The 19,037-nt window shown below is 44.2% G+C and overlaps 1 protein-coding gene across 2 annotated transcripts in view; it reads right to left on the bottom strand.

Annotated features, from left to right (window-relative positions):
- LOC117348780 (ras-like protein family member 10B) overlaps window positions 1–18,772 on the bottom strand; it is a 42,004-nt gene extending 23,232 nt beyond the window's left edge. The window contains exons 1-2 of one of the 2 annotated variants that reach the window (XM_033921255.1): window positions 18,608–18,772; window positions 2,152–2,354 (exon numbers count right to left, since the gene is read on the bottom strand). The gene's annotated coding sequence lies outside the window, so the exon portion shown is untranslated. Of the gene's footprint in view, window positions 1–2,151; window positions 2,355–4,693; window positions 4,934–18,607 lie in introns of those variants that run through there. The other variant, XM_033921254.1, reaches the window with a different exon arrangement.
- Between the last annotated feature and the right edge of the window lie 265 nt (window positions 18,773–19,037).

Here is a 19,037-nt window from a genome sequence, read left to right as displayed (position 1 = left end):
CGTGACTCAATGCTTCTGTCGTCAGTGACTTACAGGAATAGAAAGTGGGATGGAACACAGGCCTTTCCAGCTCTGATGAGAGACACACTCCCACAGAGCAAGAGACAATTGTAAGACAGCACGCGGCCAAGACAGGCAGAATGGGAGCCAACAAACCGCCCAACCTAGCTCTGTGAAAGGTTAGTTAACACCCTCCCAAAAATCCACAGTGAATAAAGGTATTTTCAAGCTGAGCAAAATAGTCTAGGCGAGCGTCTATGCAATGTCCTGGGCTAGACACTAGTCAAAAAAAAAAAAAAAGAATACTTTTTTTTTGCTGGGAATGCAGATCCCTCAGTGCCCAAGATGGACAATCTTGTATGTAGCTGTGGTCCATGATGGCATAAAGACATAAGCAGTGCCTCTGCCGGGTCAGACCAGAGGTCCATTCCGCCCAGCAGTCCGCTTGCGTGACGGCCCATTCCGGTCAAGGACCTCATAGTAATTCTCTATCAGTACCCCTCAATCCCCTTTTCCTTCAGGAAATCATCCAAACCCTTCTTGAAACCCGGTAGCATACTGAAGAGGATGGACAAGCTGACGTCCCAATCCTGCCACTGTGTACAAAACAGACACTCCTGGCCAATACAAAAGAGATCCAATGCAATCCATCAGCTTTCCTTTTTAAAACTGATCTTTTTTTTATCACAAGGAGGGAGGGATTTGGGAAGGATGGTATGGGTGGTATATTGGATGGAGGTGGGAGGGAAGGAAGGGCTGTAGGGGAGAAGTTTGAACTTGTTACAAATTGAACACTGTTTATTGTTGGATTGTCTGAATGGCGATTTCACTTGCTCCCTAAAATTGAGCAAAACTACTTCTGATAATATCAAACAATGAAAGCAATTAAATCATGGTTTTACAGAAATCAAACTGATTTGGATCCAACACATCATGTTTTTTCCAAAATGTCAGTCAACTGATCATATTTACATTCTCAACAATTACTGTGTTTTGGCTTTTCAGGGTAGTAAACAAAATGCAAGAAAGAAGGTGCACCAAGGGGTTGATTCTGTAAGTGGGCACCTCCAATTAGGAGCCCTGATGCTGTGGTGTTGAGAGTGTTTTCTGTAACGGCATCTGGGTGCCCAAATTTCAGAATACAGATATTCGCGGTGTTCCCACGGATCTTGAAAAACCACAAATACGGATTTTCATGGGGGAGACTGGAGAGGGCAGCGGAAGAGGCAGGAGAGAGCAGCCGGAGCACCGCGAGTGCAGGAAATCACTCGCTGTATGTTCCGACCGCCTCTTCCTGCACTAAGTCGGGCTTTATCAATCAGGAGCTGCGTGTCAAAGCAGCTCCTGATTGGATAAGGTCCAACTTAGTGCAGGAAGAGACGGTCAGAGCATACCGCGAGTGATTTCCTGCACTTGTGGCGCTCCGGCTGCTCTCTCCTGCTTCTCCCACTGTCCTCTCCTTGTCAGCGGTTAGTGGTCGGAAAATACCGCGAATGACCGGAACCGCGAACGACCGGGGGAACACTGTACTAGAGTAACCTAGCACCAGTGTGCATAACACTTCGGTGTCCGCAGTTGCACCAACCTAATACTCCTTAATGGTACATCATCAGTAACGTGCAGGACAATTGCACCCTGACAATTTTGCTCCGTCAAATGCACACACCGACAAGTGCATGCATAAAAACTTCAGACATTACATAAGCCAAACTACAAATCTGAGCCAGGAAATGTGTAGTTATTTGGCTAAAACACCCTTCTACATCTCTCCCAAATGCTGAAACATCTACTAGCAGAAGCAAACCCATGTCCATTATAATAATAATAATAACTTTATTTTTGTATACCGCAGTACCATGGCAGTTCAGAGCGGTTTACAGGGGAAGAGACTGTACATTTACAGCGATGAAACATACAAGACAGCACTGTTACATATAAAATAGAGGTGATACAGATAAGACATTCCATTTAGCATAGCATTTCGTTTAATTTAGACATTCAGGTTAACTTAGCGAGTCGGGAGAGAGAGGCTGGGTGGTCAGAGGAACACTTCCCACAGAAGGAGTCTTCACCCCATCACATGCTTTTGCATAGTTTAGTTCTGGCCCAATGAAAAGATAAATGGATGCTCTGTACCATGATTTCACTGACCTCTCTGTGATAGTGTAGGTGAAGCAGAAAGCTGGCCAGGCTTGATCCAAGGTAATGAGAACTGGACACAGAATCAGCCAGTGTGAACAGAGCAGTCCTCAAATATAGATGCAACAGGATGATGCCACAAAGGAACTGTAAATATGTCAGAAGGATGATGATCTGGAGGCCGGGTCCTGTAGTTTCAGGCAGAGCACGGCACGCTAAAAAAGCAATATGAAGGAATTTATGGAAGACTAAGCACTGGCTTTTTAATTCAAACATCAAATTAGAATTTTGAAAAATATAACAAACAATAAAAGTGGTTATCAATTCACATACAAATGCCATATACAGCATCAATGCATAATAATGTCTCTACCAATAAGTACAAAATGCAATGACAAACTGCAATACAAAGAAATGGATATCCTCTCCAACAGAACTCCACACCCCCACCCAAATGCAATAAACTGAAACAGCTTACAATTGACAACCCCCTGTTGTTCCTTCAGGAAGTCGTCACCACAGAACCAGTCCCCCTGGTTCCCCCTCCCCCCCCCAGTAAACTTAAAGCAAAGTGTCCACCTTGTCCATAATTACAGTCCAAATCTGAACAGAAGAAAAATAAGAGCCGTGTCGTTTAGCAATCGAAAGCTCCATCCCACACATAGTGTGGAGCTTCAGAGACCCTCCACAGCAGTTGGGGGCGCTATCTGCTTCCATTCAAACATCAAATTAACAAAAAATCCAGACCCTCAGAGCTCTGGACCCACCTCTACAGCTATAAAATCCACCGAATCAAACCTCTTTTCTATATGCAAAGAGTAATCTAATGAAAGGGAGTGGGACCCAAACTCAATGCCCTAACATAAATACTACAAAAATCTCAGAATGCATTTTCCAAAAACTCTGGTGGTTGTCGTAGAACAAGCAAGCAGTATAGTCTCACATGTGGGTGACATCATCCACAGAACCTGGCATGGACTGTCCAAAGTGAACTGTCACTCCAACAATTCAAAGACTGTCCATACCGCACATGCACGAGTGCCTTCCCACCTTCTGCTAGCTCACAGGACCATCAGTTCTTTGTTTTCCGCAGAGCGGAGAAGACATCTTTTAGTTTTTTCTTCAGACGCTTTTAAGCACGTCGTATACGTTTTTAAAGCCTTTATTTTCTGCATGTATTAGCTGCATATGTTTTGTGCCTTCCCATAACAAATTTATATTCTATTTCTTTTATTTGTCAGTATTACTGAACGGAGTGCTTTCAGTCTTTGACCTAAGAGCCTCCTTCTCCTCACTGAGGAACCTCATGTCAGTGTTTTTTCTCTCAGGGTCGCGGCCCTCCCAATAATTTTTAGGTTTTTGGGTCAGTTTTTAATGCGGCAACTCACAGCCCTATTCCATAAGAACATAAGCAGTGCGTCCACTGGGTCAGACCCGAAGTCCATCGTGCCCAGCAGTCTGCTCATGCGGCGGCCCAACAGGTCCAGGACTTGTGTAGCAATCCTCAATCTATACCCCTCTATCCCCTTTTCCAACATAAAATTGTCCAATCCCTTCTTGAACCCCAATACACCCTCTGGAAGCGCATTCCAGGCATCCACCACCCTTTGGGTGAAGAACTTCCTAGCATTAGTTCTTAATTTTTCTGAATGGCCTCTCATTCTTGTAGTTTTCAAAAGTTTGACGAATCTGTCCCTTAGAGGGGACATGATAGAGACTTACAAGATCATGAAGGACATAGAGAAAGTGGAGAGGGACAGATTCTTCAAACTTTCAACAACTACAAGAACGAGAGGGCATTTGGAAAAATTGAAAGGGGACAGATTCAGAACCAATGCTAGTAAGTTCTTCTTCACACAAAGGGTGGTGGACACCTGGAATGCTCTTCCAGAGGGTGTATTGGGGTTCAAGAAGGGATTAGATAATTTCCTGAAGGAAAAGGGGATAGATAGAGGATTACTATACAGGTCCTGGACCTGATGGGCCGCCGCATGAGTGGACTGCTGTGCGTGATGGACTTCTGGTCTGACCCAGCAGAAGCACAGCTTTATGTTCTTAGGTAGCAGAATTTTGCTTTACAGCTGCTGCTGCTTTATTTATGTAGTAAAACATGCTTTGCTGCTGCCAGCAGTGTAACCATTCTAGGACTGCAGTGACAAACTATTCCAAATGTCACCACTAGATGGAAACAATGCCTAAATTAAGTAAAGTACAGTAATCTTAAAAAAAGCACAGCATCTTCTGTACCAGTGTTAGGCCTCACCTTCCAGAGCTGTAGAGAAAAAAGCATATTTTACTCTTCAACAAAATACAAAGATTGCAAGATATTATTTGGCAGAATATGAATAATGGGCATCAAACTCTAAAATAACCAATAATTAAAGAAACAACGTGAAATCGGAGATCAAGTTTTTAATTCAGTGAGGTTTAGCTAAGCAGAGCCCCAGATTCTTCGCATTTGCCTGCCAGAAACTAAAGAGAGCGCACGGGAACGTCTACCCAAGAGACAGCCGAAGCCCCGCCGGCTCCAAGGCAGACGCCCTCGAGTCCGTACCTGAGATCGCCCACCAACAATCCCGCAGCGCCCCTTCTCCGTCCCCTAGTACACACAACTTCTCTCCCCGACAGGCGTCCCGCCCTCCTCCGACGCGACTTCCGGTTTCCGGCGCGGGCGCTTCGAAGTAGCAGCTCTTCGGGAATCCCGTGGGGAGGACAGTAATTCCTGCAGGGGAATGAACGAGCCTCTCGGTAATCGACTACCTCCCCCGGCTCCTAATTCAAGCGCAGTCGCACTTGCTGTCTGCACCTGAGCTGCTGGGAGCATGCGTGTGACGGTCGCCACGCCCACGCGCCAGTAGATCAGGTGGCCCGGGCCAAGTGCGGCTGCGCTTCATTACTGAAGCGAGCTCGCTGCTCGCGCCGGCTCCCTTCTGACGTTACGTCCTGGTCCCGCGACCAGGACGTGACGTCAGACGGGAAGCGACGCAGCAGCGCGTGGAAGATGCTTGCGCCGACTGAGGCGGAGTGCCACCGTTGTAAGTGTTAAATAAAGCCGCTTGTTGTGGATAAAGAACATGCGTGAATTTGGAGGGCTAGTTAAGGGCAGAGCCGGGCGGGGGGGAGGGGGGGTTTGGCTGGCCGAGGCCTCCTTCCCCCCCCCCTCTCAACTTGGCCCTAGCTCCAGGGCAAAGCAGCGCCTGCCAAGGCAGTTGTGAATGCTGCTGCACCCAATGGAGGGGAAGGGAGGAACGAGCACAAAGGCGAGAAGGGGCACAGGATAGACAGTTTATGGAAAGGAAGTTTTAGTTCAAATTTGATATACCCACCTTTAGAGGAAAACAAGAAAATAAACATTCTGAACCAAATTCTCCCTGCCAGGCTCTGCACCCTGTGTCTCCCCCCTCCCCCCCCTGGTGGTCTAGTGGTAGGCCGGGACAGGGCAGACAGGCATTACTCCCCCTCCCAGGCAAGCAAGCAGGCCTCCCTGTAGGTAGCCACTCCCTACCTAACCCCCATGCAGACGAGAGGCAGGCCCCGGCTTCTTCCTCCTCCTCCCCCCCCCAGGCAGGTGAGAGGCAGGCCCTGGTCATCTTCCTCCTTCCTCCCTGACGTCTCCTGCGTGTACCTTTTTTTTTTTTTTTTTAACTTCTGGATCAGGCCGGCTGCCTGATTCCCATGACGACTCTTCCGTTCTCTCATGTAGCGGCACACCAGGTTGCCTACCTGATCTCACGCTGCTTCCCATGAGAACTGGTGGCGCAGGACCAAGCAGGCAACCTGGTGTGCCGCTACGCAAGGGAACAGAAGAGGAGTCAGCTGGCAGTTGGAGGAAGCAGCGGGAATCAGCCAGCCAGCCTGGTGCGCCACATTCAGAAGTTAAAAAAAAAAAAAAAGGTACGCGCGGGAGGCATCAGAGGGCCAGGGCCGCATCCAGCGAGGGAGGGCAGCCGCATTAGAATAAGGTAACGGGGAGGGGGGGGGGCGCACTTTGGGTATTCGCTCCATAAGATGAACCCTAATTTCCACCCACTTTTTTTGGGGAAAAAAGTGCGCCTAATGGAGCGAAAAATACGGTAAATTATCTAACCAGTGTACAATATTAAGACTATTAAAATCCAGGGGAAGACATTAGATAACAAGACTTTACTGACTTACAAGATACAAATTGGATTGGGGGGGGAGTACAATTTATAATAGGAAAAAAAGAATGTAAAAGGTCAACTCATTGGGAAGGGAATGTGGTCTTCCTTCTATATGCAATCTAGCCTCTACTTGTCATATGCATCTTTAATGAGTTATTTTTGAATTTGTCCAATGAGATTTCTTCTCAATGGTGAGAGGGCAGGGAATTTCATATTGTTGGTGCAGTAACCGAAAAGATTTTTTCTTTCTGGTGTCAGACTAAATGCCACCGGGAAGGGACCACCAGAAGATGCTGGTTGCTGGATCTTAGTGTTCTAGGTGGGCAGTGTGGGATAAGAAGTCTATCTATGAATCCTGGGGTGTGTGTTAACTTTGTTTTGAAGATAAGTAGTGAGATTTTATGTGTGATTTGATGATGGATTGGGAGTCAGTGTGATTTTATAAGCAGAGGGGGTGACATGATCAAATCTTTTTGCCTTATATATTAGTTTAACTGCTGTGTTTTGAATGATTTGAAGTCTTCTTATCTCTGTTTGAGAAATAGCTTGATACAAAGAATTACAGTAATTGATTTGGGATATCATGAGAGTGTAGTAAGATATTGAGAGAAGACGGTTCTAGTAGATTCATAACTGATCTGATCATTCTTAGTTTGTAAAAACTTTTCCTGACCACTGCGCTTATCTGTTGGTGGAAGGATAATTCATTGTTGATTACTCCAAGGATCTTAGTATTGTTGGTGAATTGAAGAGGAGTAGACTTGAGATAAATGGGGGAAGCATGGGTTTTATTTCTAGTGGGGGAGAAAAGCATTCCATTTGATTTGTCTGGGTTGAGAAAAGGCATGTTTGTAGTTAGCCATTTAGTGATCGCTTCTAATTTGTTATTAATATTTAGAATATCCTGAGGGTCATTTGGGTCTATTGGGTGGATTAGCTAAATATCAGCATAACTGAATACAGTAAAACCAATTGATTGGGCAATTGTAAGAAGAGGAGAGGTGAAAATATTAAAAAGCAGGGGAGATAGAATGGAGCTAGAGAATGACACAGGGAAAAAATTTGTCCCAGTCCCCACGACCATTGTCCCATCCATACAAGCCTCAGTACTGCAATATTTAGCTTATTCCTTCCTTATAAATCAAAGTTCTGGCTGCTGAACTAGAGAAAGATGTTCAGCTGGCAGGGCTTTGTTTATAAATTTTTATCAACACAACTAATATACTACTTTATCCTAAAGCAAAAAAAAAAATAAAATAAATTTTTTTTCTACCTTTGTTGTCTGGTTTCTGCTTTCCTCATCTTCTCATTCAATTCCTTCCATCCACTGTCTGCCTTCTCTCTGCATCTTCCATTTGCTCTGTTACTGTATCTCTTCCTCCCCCCTCCCCCAATTGGTCTGGCACCCATCTTCTTCCCTCCGCTCCCCCCATAGTCTGGCATCTCTGTCTTCTTCTCATCCAGCATCTTCTCCCCACTCTCTATTCCCCATTTCCCTTTAGCATCTGTTCTTCTCCACCCCCCTTCAGCGTCTGTTCCTTTCCTTTCCACCACCCTTCAGCACCCCTCGCGCATCTCCCTCCCTCTTATCTTCGTGGCACGTTTTACTTTACAGTGTTCAAGCCACCAGAGCCTGCCTAAAGTAGCGTGCATCTGCGGGCAGAAGCTTCTCTTCTGATGCGATTTCAGGCAGGCTCCAGCGGATTGAACACTGTAAAGTAAAACGCACCACGAAGATGGAAGGGAGGGGGCTGTGCATGATCAGTGACCGCACGTGTTCCCTCCATTAACTGCGGAGAGAAGGCCATTCACCATTCCATAGGATGGTGGATGGCCTTGTCCCTGTACCCACAGTGAGCACTTTTTCGTTTTGGCGGGTTACCCATGGCTAGTTGCGGGTAACAACCACCGTGGCATTCTCTAAATGGAAACTTGTGGTATACCACATTCTAATTTGATCGATTCTGAAGTTGTTAGGTTAGTGTGCACTTTGGATGAACGGCCAGAGAAGGATATAAACCAGTCTAAAGCTATGTCAGTTATTCCAATTGAGAGCAATGTGCTAAGTAGAAGTTGGGGGTCGACTATCAAACGTGGCTGAAAGGTTGAGAGAGAGTAGTAGTGTGGTATTTCTCTGGTCCAGGAGGTTGAGAATAGAAGCCGTAAGCCCTATTAATGCATGTTCGGTAGAATATTCCTTCTGGAAGCCTGTTTGATTTGGGTGAAGGATATTTGTTTTTTCAATGCGCTGATTAAATACTGTTTTTTTTTTCTGTGAGTTTTGTCATGCATGGGAGGTTAGATATTGGACAGTAATTGGAGCAGTCAGATGTGGGGGCCTTATGATCTTTAATTTTTGGATAGATTTTTGCTGATTTCCAGTAATTGGGTATTGAACCAGTTTCTAAGCTTTGTTTGATCATGCTGTAAATGTATTGTCTGAAAATATAACAATAGCATTTTTAAAGAAAAGGAAGAATAGTTTCTAAAGTACTGCCTTTGATGTTCATGTTCTGTATGTTTTATTTTATTTCATGTAGCGAAGGGACTATGATTGTAATAAGTTTACTTGTAGGGACAATTGTTTTGACTGTGTGTTGATCAGGTGTTATTTTCTTTGGGCCTTTCTAAAGTTGGTGATGTAAATTAGCGATTTTGTTGGTAAAGAGCTAGATCTCGTGCTAGGGGTATTTCAGAGATTGAGAATTCTTGCTTGTTGTTAGTTGAGAGTGTTTTAAGAATTGAGAATAAAGGTCCTGAGTGTTTGGTTTTATTAATGCATTTAGTGTAATTTTGTTTTTTTTGCTTGAGCTATTGCTTTTTTATATTGGTTTGCTCTTTCCTTGTAGATATTTAGAGTTGTGGCAGACTTTTCGTGTCTCCACTGTCATTCGGCTGCTCTTACACTTCTCCCTCAGTATTTGTGGGGGATAGGGGCAGAGCTGGACTGCGAATGGAGAAAATCCGTGAATATCTTCTCGTCCGGCTCTGACCCACCCCCGCCTCCCTCCCACCTTCCCTGCCTTACCTGGTGGTCTAGCAGGCTTTCGGGGGAGGAGCGATCTTCCTACGTTCCTGCCCAGTGCAGATTGCCAATAGGAAATGACTGCCGTGAGTTCCCATAGTCTCTCGAGACTACGGCGGGAGCTCAAGGCAGCCATTTCCTATTGGCAATCTGCATGGGGCAGGAGCGTAGGAAGATCATTCATGCCCCAAAAGCCTGCTAGACCAGGTAAGGCCAGAATGCCGGGAGGAAGGCTGGAATGTGATAGAATATGGGTTCCCCCCCTAAAAAAAAATCACGAATTTGTGAAACCGCGAGTGTGGAAACCGCGAATGGGGAGGGGGAAGTGTAGTTGTTTTTTGTGTAGTTGCAATTCATTAGTATACCAAGGAGTTCTTTTGATATTGGCTAGGATTATATGTTGTTGCATAGGGGCTAAGGTATCTAAGAGAGCAGCAGTTGAATTATTCCATAATGCACTTTGTTCATTAAGTTTGAGAAAGTTAAATTTTTCAAGTTCTAGTTTAAATGTTTATTGGATAGCTGTGTCTTCTATTTTATTGTAATCTCTACAGTATATGTAAAGATTTTTGTTCTTTGATTTTTGAGGGGTATTTTTTGTGTAAAGGTGGACATTATTAATGAATGGTCTGTCCATGGAAGGAAGATGTTTGACTTGAAGGGATGGTTGTTGATGAAGATCATATCTAAGGCAGTTCATCAACCTTTTTACACCTATGGCCTGGCAGAAATAAAATAATTATTTTGTGGACCGGCATTGTTCTGCAGACTGGCGGTTGAAGAACACTGGGCTAAGTCGTGGGCCAGACCCTGCCCATCTCTACCCAATCTCCACCCCCAGACCCTGCCCCCATAGTCTTAATTGTAACACTATTTTTTACATTCATTTTTCATATATACACACAATATAATCTTATTAACAACGCATCGATCGCACAGCAGACCGGCAGTTGAAGAACACAGTTTTGGGCCTGATGTACATGCCGGCCCTGTGGACCGGCACCGGTCCATGGACCGGTGGTTGAAGAACACTGATCTAAGGTATGACCTGCTGAATGGGTTGGGAGTTGAACGAGAGGTATGAGATTTAGGTTGTCAGTTAATATATAGTGGATATTGAAGTCCTCAAGGATTATGGGATTTAGATTAGAAGTGCAATGTTCAAAAATAATGGATTCCAGTATAGTAATGGTATTTCTTGAGATTGGGGGAAGTAGATACATTAGGAGGGAATTTAGGGTAGGGTCTGCTTTAAGATTGAATTGTTGAATGTATTAATTGGATTTTTAGATAGGATTTGTAAATTAAGGCAAGGCCTCTGCCTCTTCTATTGTTATGATTGATAGAGAGGGAGAGGTAACCTGGGGGACATGACTGAGATAAGCCTCATCTCCGTCTGAAAGCCAAGTTTCTATGAGCCAAAGAAAAGAGAGATTATGTTGCAGCATAATATCAACGATTAGACGGTTTGTTTCTTATGGATCTTGTGTTAATTAGTCCAAAGTTAATGGTGTGTGTTGTTTTTGGGGTTCATAGACAAGTCGGCGAAAGACAAAGGCGCGCGCCGACAACTGAGCGCAAGATGGAGGCGCGCGCCGAAGAAAATTACAGTTTTTAGGGGCTCCGACGGGGGTTTTTGTTGGGGAGCCCCCCCCAGTTTACTTAATAGAGATCGCGCCAGCGTTGTGGGGGGTTTGGAGGGTTGTAACCCTCCACATTTTACTGTAAACTTAACTTTTTCCCTAAAAACAGGGAAAAAGTGAAGTTTTCAGTAAAATGTGGGGGGGTTACAACCCCCCACAACGCGGCACGATCTCTATTAAGTAAAGTGGTGGGGTTCCCCCCAACGCCCCCCTGGAACCGTAAAAACAGTAATTTTGTGTGGCGCGCACCTCCGCGCTGCGCTCAATTGTCTGCGCGGGCCTTTGTCCCGGCGCGCTTTTGACCTGACACCGTTTTTGGGGGGAAAAGTTTGGAAATTGAGTTTTGGGATTTGAATGATTTGATGATGGAAGGTATCAAAATTATTATACGAGGGAGGATGTTGTGAGGGTAAGCGTCGGCCCCATATAGTGGGGATAGTCATGTTAGAATGGTTTTGGGTCATGTTTTTTAGAGTATTAAGATAGGTGGATGGAAGGAAAAGAGCAAAGAGAAAAAATAGCAGGACGGGACCTATCTTGAACATTTGCTGTGCGCCCTCAGCTGGAGCATTATCTGCTCCTTTAGCGCGCTCCTTCAGACTTAGAAAGAGGGAAGATGCCATATGGAAGAGAGAGAGGGTGGACAGTGGATGGAAGGGGTAGAAAGAGGGCAGATGTTGCATGGAAGAGAGGACAAACGTTATATAGAAAGAAGAGAGCGAAGAGAAAATGATTAAAGCAGAAACTACAAAAGGTAGAAAGAAATTTTTTTGTTGCTTTATGTAGAATCAAGTAGTATTGTAACTGTATTGATAAAAGTTTATAAATAGGAAATGGAAATAAAGCAATTTTTCGGGGACTAAACCCCTTTCCTCAGGTCAGTTCGGTTTGTAGCGCCGGCTGTGGCGGTAACAGCTCCAGTGCTCATATGAGCGTCTAAGCTGTTACCAGCGCGCTATGGTTTTGTAAAAGGAGGGTGCGTAAGAGGTTAATGAATGGAAAGCACTGAACATGAGCATAATGGTATAGAAAGAAATGATCAAAAAATGAATGAATTTATATAAACAAAGACATGGCTCTGTTAGTGTAGTTATTGTTTACTCCTGGTGGAATTCTGTGCTAATTTTTTGAAAATTCACACAATATTTCAAAATTCTACCACGTTTATTTTTAGTGTTTAATTCTCCTATCCTGAGGCATGAAATTTGTTCCTTCTCCTGCAGTTCTGTCTCCCTCTCACACTTGCACCCCAAAGTCTGGCATCTCTTTCCCTCTCTCCACTAAGAATCTCTGCTACCCTTTCTGGTCTTGGTCACTTTCTCTTCTTCTCTCTACCATCTCCCCCACTACCACTTACAGGTCCAGTGACCATTTATTTTTTCCCCTCAAAACGGGAAATCTAATAATTTTCAGTCCAGCCCCGCCCCCAATTTCTTCCATTCATTTTTCATCTACACACAATATCTAAATTTAAAAAAAACCCACAAAGCACAGTTTACACAGAGAAAATGTTAATTATAATTTATATTCGGGGGGTTTTCACATAGGTCAAGACAGATGACTTTAAAATATGCAATGTCACCTCAGTAACAACTATAGGAAAAATAGACAAAATGTATAGTGCAAAATATAGACCGCAGATATATATTTTCAAAACTGACACATTTTGATCACTAAATTAAAAATAAAATCATTTTTCCTACCTTTTTGTTGTCTGGTGAGTCTCTGGTTGCACTTCCTTCTGACTACATCCTTTCTTTCTCTCTCTCTCCCTGCCTCCTTTTCTTTCTTTGTCTCTCTCCCTGTCCCCCCTCCCCAAACTGCCACTGCCGATTTCTCAGAGCCACCGCCGCAGCAACAGGCCAGGTGCGTGCAATGACTGATGTCATAGAGGAAGTTCCAGGGGGGAGAAATGCTTATGCAGTTGCACGCACCCGATCTGTTCCTGCATTGGCATTGGGCCTAGCATCCATGTTCCCTCCTTCCCCTCCCCCACACAAATTGTGGTCTAGCATTCATGTTCCCTCCTCTTCCCTCATGTGGGTCTGGCCTCTGTCCCTCCAACCGACATCCCACCTGATCAGTGTGAGTGGTTGCAGCAGCAGCCAGCCGAGGTAGCACTGTGATCAGGCTGCATGTAGCTGGCCTCTATCTAGATGAAGTGATGCGGCAGAGGGAAGGCCCTGGCGGGGCTGGCTGCAAGTAGTCCATTCACAGCACTTCACCTGCCTTTTGGCTGCTGCCACTACTGCTTCTTTGAGATATATCTTTGAGATATACTGCTTCTTTGCAGATATATCTGATCTCACCTGGGGTAGGGGGGGTCAGTTTGATGAAGAGGCCAGACCCATGTGGGGGAGGAGAGGACAGGGGAAGAATGGAAGATTTGCATGGAATTCTGCACAGCAAGTGCAGTAGCTGTTCCTCCAGTTTCCTACCTAAAGGATTAATGATTTAAGTCCCACTCCCGATGCTCAAAAAGCTTACTGTGCAAGTAAGATTGGTCGTAGCTAGTCTTACTTGCAAGCTAGCTCAGCCTCCAATGCACAAAAGGGTTTTACAATATGTTACATTACATTACATTAGTGACTTATATTCCGTCTTTACCTTGCAGTTCTAAGCGGATTACAGTGTAAAACAGCTGGACATATCCAGGAAGTTACAATTCAGGGGATGTATACAGATCAGGCGTAGAATAGAGGGGGATAGCTGGGGTTTTCTAGGAAGTTATAATTGGATGATGCTTACATAATAGATGCCGGAAATTACAATTTAGGAGAAGGGTTTAGGCTTGGTTGCTTGTTAGTTTCGGTTGGGAGGTTGTATAGTTTTTTTGAAAAGTAGGGTTTTGATTTCCTTTCGGAATGATTTAAAGTCGATACTTGTTGACAGCAAATTGGAGATTAAGGGGTCCAGTTTCGCTGCCTGCGTTGCTAGGAGGCCGTCATACATCTTCTCTCGCTGAGTTCCCTTGAGTGGGGGGATAGGCGAATAGGTTCTTGGTTCTTCTTGTTCTGGATGAGCAGTTGAAATTAAGGCGGTTGTTAAGGTAGGTGGGTGTGGATCCGTTTATTGCTTTGTATAGTAGACAATAAAATTTGAATTGGATTCGGGCACTTATTGGTAGCCAGTGAGAGGTTAGGTAGGCATTGGTTATATGGTCAAATTTTCCGAGGGAGTAGATCAATCTGAGGGCTGTGTTTTGAATGGTCTGGAATTGGTTTAGCAAGTTTGTGGGGCATGGAAGATAGAGGATGTTGCAATAGTCCACTAGTCCTAGGACAAGGGATTGAACTATGATCCTATAAGTGGTCTTTTTCGAAGAATTTTCTTATTTTTCGGAGGTTGCGCATGGTGAAAAATGCTTTTTGCGTAGTTTTATTGATTTGTGTCTGCATTGTGCAGCATCTATCTATCGTCACTCCAAGGATTTTGAGGGAAGGTTGTATGGGGTATTTGGTGGCGTTAATTACTAATTCTGTTGTGGATGGGGTTTTGTCTTTTTCGAGTAGTAGGAAATTTGTTTTGTCTGAATTCAGTTTCAGTTTGTGTTTTCGCATTCAATCTTCCACTGCTTCTAGTATTGTTATTATCTTGCTTAAAGAAGTGGGGTCTAGGATATCGAAGGGGAAGAGTATTGTTATATCGTCTGCGTAGCTGAAAGAAGTTACGTTTAGGGTATCAAGAGTGAAGCCCAGGGAGGATATGAAGAGGTTGAAGAGCTTAGGCGATAGTGGTGAGCCTTGTGGAACTCCACAGGGGTTGGACCAGGGTTCCGATTTAAGGTCGTTTGACTTGACTCTGTAGGATCTTGATTTCAGGAATCCTTGGAACCAGTTGTACACTGCTCCGGAGATCCCTATGGCGTCCAGTATCTGGAGTAGTATGATGTGGTCTACTAAGTCGAATGCTGCTGAGAGATTGAGTTAGATTAGTAACATTCTTCCTCCTTTACTAAGGTGCTGTCTGGCTGTGTCCAACAGCGTTGCTAATAAAGTCTCTGTACTATAGCTGGATCTGAATCCAGATTGAGAGGGGTGAAGTATGTTGTGGTTTTCTAGGTAGTTGGTGAGGTAGTGCGCTACCAGTCCTTCATGTGTCTTTCATATGTAAACTAGTGCATTTTCTTCCCTCCTCAAACTTTTCCTTCTGTCCTGCAGGGTTTTTTTGTATGTTGTCCCACTTTTAACAAACCATCGCAATGCCTGACTTGCTCCCCACAGCTCCCTTTCTGCTACCCCTTTCCTCCTGGCACTGCATACTTCTCACATTACCTCCAGCTTAGCAATCCAATTTCCAGCAATGAGGGAGGGTGGCAGAGCTGTATTTAGGGAGATTCCCCCCCATCCCAGGAATCGGACAGCTGTCACCTCACAGCTGGACTTTCCCTGACCCAGGGGCATTGTAGCATCCTTTGGGCACTCTTCCTCCAAGCTGCAGCCTCTACCTGGGAAAGCAAAGCCTCTCTGGACCACTCTGCTATCACCAGTCCCATTGATTCAGAGGGATCAGCCGCTTACTTCCTGGTACCGGAGGGGAGCAAGAAGTAGCCAGAGTGCTGCTGACTGCAGGAGCTCCATTTGATTACAGAGCCCATCTGGGGGGCAGGGTAGAGGCTAGAGCCGGTGGGTGAGGAGAACAGAAAAGAGGCAGTGGGAAGGCAACGGCTCCCAGTGCCTGCACTGTTGCACTTCTGGTCCCAATAGATTGACAATGCAAAATCCCACACAGCGAAGGCCTGTGGTGCCCCTGTTGAGATACTTGGCATGACTGATTTTCTTAAAGGGTTGGGCAAAATTCCTGGGATAAAGAATAAAGCAAGCAGCTATGTTGTGAGCTGACCAGGGACAGTGCAGACCAGTCCTAGAATACAAGAATTGGTCTTTTTTTGTTCACTTCTCCCTACATAACACTTTCATTGCTGCTACTTTGTAAACATTCTGTCTTTCTCAACTTACTTTTGCAGCACATGTCAAATTACGTATCGTACCAATAAAGTTACCTGAATCTGAACCATTGGCATTGGAGAGATACCAAAGTCATCCAGATTACACAGATGAAGGTAAAGTAATAGATGTCTAGTAATTTTAAGTTTGTATTAGAGTCAATATAAGTGTGATTAGGCGGTATAAGAAATTTTAAATAAACTTGAAACTTTACACTTAGCTAAAGATAGAAAGTGCTTTATATGAAAGCCATTCAAGAGCTTAACATATGCTTGTATGTATCATCAGGCAGAGAATTTGGGTAGGATGTTGCATCATTACCAAGTTATTATCATTTAACAAAGGGCTGATTTCTGTTCTGGCTCTAATGAAGGGTGTGAAAAACAATCACTTTACATTTTGCAAGATTTTGTGAAGGACTTTTCTGTACAGTCCTACTGAAAAGACGACATTTTGCTTATTAGCTGTCTCTCACTGGGAAATAGTCCTTCTAACTTCATTAAATTCCACAGATCAGTGGCATTTGCAGGGTGTCTGGGGATCAGTGTTTACCTTTGTTCCCTCCTCTTCCATCCTTGGAACATCTCTGGCCTCCTGCCTTACCCCACAGAGTGCAGTGGGCCTCATCCACTAACCTGTTCTTCCTGTTGGCAGGAATTGGTAGTCATCCACCTCACAGCTTTCTGTCTACTTCTTTCATCTTCTGAGCCCATCTCCTGACTCTTAACATAAGAGTTACCGTTCTGAGACAAACCAAAGGTCCATCAAACCTAGTTTCCAAGTGTCCAACCCAGGTCACAAATACCTGGCAAGATCCAAAAGAGTAAAACATATTGGGCCTGATTCTGTATAGGATGCCGGTTTCAGCGGCTCTAGCTGGAGTTGTTGTCTAAAGGCTTGCCTTTCCAAATATCCTTTTGAGTGATCCTGAAAACAGAAGTCTTTATGGCTGGGGCGGTCATTATGTGGGTCATTCAGTTCAGGACCAATGGTTAGAAGAAGTGGTCCATTAGAGCTGCGAGCCATTCGTCAAGCGGTCAGGTGTTCTAGGACAATGCCACAGCTGTGGTATATATCAAAAAGGAGAGAGGCACTAAGAATGCCCCTTTGAGAAAAGAAGGCCACCTGCAGGCTCTGTCAGCAGCACATAGAGCAGGAGTAGACAATGTGCAGGTCAACTATCTCAGCCGCTGGACCCTGGGGAAGTGGTCATTGTCCTGGAAGGCCTAACGTATTGCAAATGGCTGGGGGGGGGGGGGGCATCTGAAGTTTGATCTGATGGTGTCAGCAGCCAATTAAAAAAAGAAAAAAAAAGTTGGTTCTTTAGCTGTAGATTTGAGGCTGGAAGCACTGGCATGGATGCCCCAGTTAGTACAACCGTGGCCAGAGAAAGGTCTATTTATTTACATTTCTTCTATACCACTTCTTACATTCATGTCCTCAGTATTTCTCCCTGTCTGTCCCGGTGGTCTCATGATCTAACTATGGTACCTGGTCAACGGAGTGTTAAGTGACTTGTCCAGGGTCACAAAGAGCAGCATAGGGATTGAACCCACAACCTCAGGGGTTCTAATCACTAAGCCCCTCCTCCACTGTTGTATTTCTCCCTGGCCCGTGAAAACTACAGGATTATGGATTACTGGTTCTTCACAATCTCCGACAGTATCCCCACTTTTGCGATCTCAATCCATACAACTTCAAAATTCTAGGAAGTACTTAGGTGTCTATTTAGACTCAGCGTTGACATTTTATCCACAGTTGGTTTTAGTAGTTAAGATTTTGTTTCTATTCTTTATGCATGATTCACTCAACACGTTCATATATAGACACTTCTTGCTGGTTATCTCAAAATTAAGTTACTGTAATACTATCTACAAGTTTCTCTTAAGAAATTGCAGTCAGTTCAAAATACTGCCATTAGAGTTATTACAAATACTAAGAGGTATGATCATGCCACTCTTTGTTTAGGGAATATCACTGACTCCCGATAAAATATAGGCCGATACATAAAGCATTAACTTTGGCTTTCAAAGTACTTACCAGTGGGCAGACTGATTATCTTATAAAATTACTTGTTCCTGTTCACACTTTGCATTCGTTGACTCTAAATAGACTGACATTACCATCTATCTATTTGGAAAGATTAAAATTTATCCAAAACTCTGCCTTCTTTGCATTAATTCTATATTTGTGGAATTCATGAACTCCACTGTGAACCTACCTATTCCAAATTTTGAGTTTCCTTAAAAATATATTTATTTGACTAGGCCTTTTCTTCTTAGTTCTGATTTTTATATATTTATATGGTTTTCAACTTTATTTTGGCATTGGATCTTCCAGCAACCAAATGATTTTTTTTCTCTCTCTCTATACTTGTATTTAAATACTGTATTGGTGTTCTTTTCTTTTAAATTGATGTACACTGCATTGATGTAACAAAGAGTGATTACATAAATACTAATAAATATAAACTTGCCCAGGGTCATAAAGAGCAGCATAGTGATTGAACCCACAACCTCAGAGTGCCAAGGCAGGGGTTTGACCCACTAAGCCACTGTTGTGTTTCTGATAGGCTGGGTTATTTGCAGAATAGCGACCCATCCAGGGTTGGTAATCTTGATTTCTCCAGATTGGCTGCATCGGTCACAATATGAAGATCTAGTTCAGCTACAGAGGGATAAATGTGTCCGTCATGCACTTGGCCCCACCTACCCAAAGGTGTAAGCCGAATGTCCTTTCACCGCCTGCCAGGTATCCGTGCACCGCCTACCGAGGATGTAGGCCGAGGGTCCTAGCTAGCTGGAGCTCAGCTGTGAAAAGGTTTTGGGCTTACCGAGAGTTAGGCCAAAGCCAGCATTCCTCCTCTCGAGAGTCACCCTGGAGCTCTTGTTTCCAAGAATTCCAACTATGTGCCTTTCTGCTGGGATTCCATTAATCATCTCCTCCTTTCAGGTCAGGGTGAGGTCTCTATTGACTCCCCCCCTCAAAATGTTTCTTTGAGGGGAGGAGTCCAAGCTAAAGCTCCCCTCTATCAGGAGTCCAGTGGGAGTCTTTAGGAGTCTCTTTTCTTTATAAATCACCCTTTTTCTCTGTCATTCACTTCATATGCAAATTAGTTATTAAAGTCCAATGTCATTCAATC

The sequence above is a fragment of the Geotrypetes seraphini genome, chromosome 15, assembly GCF_902459505.1.
Source record: "Geotrypetes seraphini chromosome 15, aGeoSer1.1, whole genome shotgun sequence".
Classification (NCBI taxonomy): Eukaryota; Metazoa; Chordata; class Amphibia; order Gymnophiona; family Dermophiidae; genus Geotrypetes; species Geotrypetes seraphini.
This window is presented reverse-complemented; position numbering and strand designations above follow the sequence as displayed.